Genomic DNA, 3,461 nt, shown 5'->3' on the forward strand with positions numbered 1-3,461 from the left:
CAAAACACTGTGTCATTCAGGATCTTCGAAGAGTCTAGTTATACAAAACGTTTTAGGAGTAAAAGAGAAGAAAATAAATGAAAAAAAGATAAAAAGTAGATAAATAGATAAACAAATAAAAATGAAATAAAAAAGGGAAAATAAAGTAAGATAAGAAGTACACACGACAAATACACGTTCTGCGTCATGAGTCTTGAAGGAACAGTAGTCAGAGGGCAAAGAAACTCCTCTTCTGTCAGTAAGTACACGTTTACACATACTGTAGGTACATAGATAGATAGATAGATATATCATAAATAGATAGATAGATAGATGATAAATAGATAGATAGATAGATGATAAATAGATAGATAGATGATAAATAGATAGATAGATGATAAATAGATAGATAGATGATAAGTAGATAGATAGATGATAAATAGATAGATAGATAGGTAGGTAGGTAGACAGATAGATAAATAGATAGGTAAGTAGGTAGGTAGATTGGAAGATAGACAGATAGGTAGGCATGCTGATAGATAGTTACGTAGGTAGATGGCTAGATAAAAAGATAAATAGATAGATATAGATAGGCTTATAGATAATCAGATAGATAGGCAGACAGATAGATAGAAATATCTATCTAAAATAGACTCTGCTTCCCATATCATTAGGTTTATAAATGGGCGGTTAGATCATTCATATATAATCTACTTGTAAAATATCTGTTTGTTTATTTATTCATCGGTGCATTAGTGTTTTTATCTCTCTAGTTGTCTGTCTGTCTTTTTCTCTATCTATCTATCGATCTATTTATCCATCTATCTATCTATATATCCATCTATCTATCTATTTATCTATCTATATATATATATCCATCTATCTATCTATCTATTCATCCATCTATCTATCTACCTATGTGTCTATCTCCCTATATATATATATATAGTATATACCCAGATATGATATGAGGGAGGGAGAGAAGCAAGCACTGACGCAGAAGAAACAAAAGCACAGCGCTGCAGTCAGAGGACGGCCATGCAGACTTCATGCAGACACAGAGGAGAGCCAAGCAGGCACCAACGGACCATAAGATTCTGGAGGAATTTCTATGATAGGATGAAGGATGAAGGATGGTGAAGGATGGTAAACTCCTCCTCCCCCCCTCCAACCCCCCACCCTCCTTTCCTTCCTTCTCTTACACAATTGCATTATTTTTTTTACTACCTCTATTCCTTTCTTTATTTCCCTAACACCTATTTTATTCCTTCTTTCTTTTATGTACTTCCGTCTCTACTATTTCCCGACTTTGGCGTCATTCAGGACACCCCCCCCTCTCTCTCTCTCTCTCTGTGCCTCCCTCCTTCTACACTTCCCTATCCTTACGTAATCTTATCTTCGTCTGTACCTTTCTCACATTTCACCATTCCCCTTACCTTTCTCATTTCTACCCCATTTCTACTCCTCTGTGTCATTTCCCCTTCCTCTGTATCTTCCTCGCTTCCCTTCACTTCCTTACTCCTCCCTCCTCCTTTTATCCTATCGGCACTTCTCTCACATCTACGCCACTCCACCATTCCCTCTATGCACTCCCCTAACCCCCTAGGCCACTCCCCCTTCCTCTACACCCTCCCCTTACCCCCCTAAAGCCACTCCCCTTCCTCTACACACACACCCCTTTCCCCCTAAGCCACTCCCTCCCCTTCCACATCTACACCCCCCTTTCCCCCTAAGCCACTCCCCCTTCCCTCTATACCCTCCCTTCATCCCTGTTTCCTAAGCCACTCCCCCTTCCTCTACACACACCCCCTTTCCCCCTAAGCCACTCCCCCTTCCACTCTACACACACCCCCTTTCCCCCTAAACCCACTCCCCCTTCCCTCTATACTTCTCCCCCCTTTCCCCCTAAGCCACTCCCCCCTCTTCCTCTATACTCTCCCCCTTTCCCCCTAAGCCACTCCCCCTTTCGTCTACACCCCTCCCCCTAACACACTAAAGCCCACTCCCCCTTCCTTTACACCCTCTCCCCTTTCCCCCTAAGCCACTTCTCCTTCCTCTACACCCTCCCTTTCCCCCCCTAAGCCACCCCCCTTCCTCTACACCCTCCCTTCATCCCCTAAGCCACTCCCCCTTCCTCTATACCCTCCCTTTACCCCCTAAGCCACTCCCCCTTCTCCTCTACACCCTTCCCTTCATCCCCCTAAGCCACTCCCCATTCCTCTATACCCCTCCCCCTTTCACCCTAAGCCAGTCCCCCTTCCTCTATACCCCCTTTACTCCCCTAAGCCAATCCCCCTTCCTCTACCGCCCTCCCTTTCCCCCTAAGCCACCCCCCTTCCTCTACACCCTCCCTTTACCCCCTAAGCCACTCCCCCTTCCTCTATACCCTCCCTCACACCCCCTAAGCCACTCCATCTTCCTCTACACCCCTCCCCTTCATTCCCTAAGCCACTCCCCCTTCCCCTACACCCTCCCCCCTTTACCCTCTAAGCCACTCCCCCTTCCTCTACACCCTCCCACACACCCCCCTACCATGCCCCTACCCCACCCCCTTCCCTCTCCCTCTCCCCCTACCCTCTCCTTCTCTTCGTTAATTGCTCACCGTCTTGTATCGTCCCCCACTACCTGTTGATTGTGAGTTAGATGCCAATTGCTGTTTAATGTGACTCGTTGATCGATATTATTATTTACTTTTTTCCGCTATTTTTCCTCGCGAGAATAAAAATGAAATGAACTTTTCGCGTTAAAAAGTTGAGAAGAAATGATTGTCGTCAATTCGGTATTTTCTGAAATTGTTGTTGATTGGTATATTTTGATGAATGTTGATCGGTATTGTTATTTATGTTTTTTTTTTTCCTTCTTTTTTTTGTCATTAGAATGAGAAAGGAAATGAACTTTTCGAGTGAAATATGGAGAAAAAATAGTCATTTGTTTTTTTTTCTTTTCTTTGTTGTTTAATCAGATAAATATTTAAATTGCATCAAGAAAATAATTATTTTTATTTTTTATTTATTTATTTATTATTATTTTTTTTTGCCAGATGACCAGGTAATTTTTAATTGCAGTAAAGATCATATTGGCTTGTAATATGTACAATAAGAATAACAAAGCAAAAATGTGTGATGGAGATAGTACAAGTACTGGTTATAGTGATAATGATTATCGAAATTGTAATGATGATGGTGATATAATGATGATGATGGTGATATAATGATGATGGTGATGATGATGGTGATATAATGATGGTGATGATGATGGTGATATAATGATGATGGTGATATATAATGATGATGGTGATATATAATGATGATGGTGATATATAATGATGATGGTGATATATAATGATGATGGTGATATAATGATGATGGTGATATAATGATGATGGTGATATAATGATGATGGTGATATAATGATGATGATGGTGATATAATGATGATGATGGTGATATAATGATGATGGTGATATAATGATGATGATGCTGG

This window comes from Penaeus vannamei, chromosome 14, assembly GCF_042767895.1.
Source record: "Penaeus vannamei isolate JL-2024 chromosome 14, ASM4276789v1, whole genome shotgun sequence".
Classification (NCBI taxonomy): Eukaryota; Metazoa; Arthropoda; class Malacostraca; order Decapoda; family Penaeidae; genus Penaeus; species Penaeus vannamei.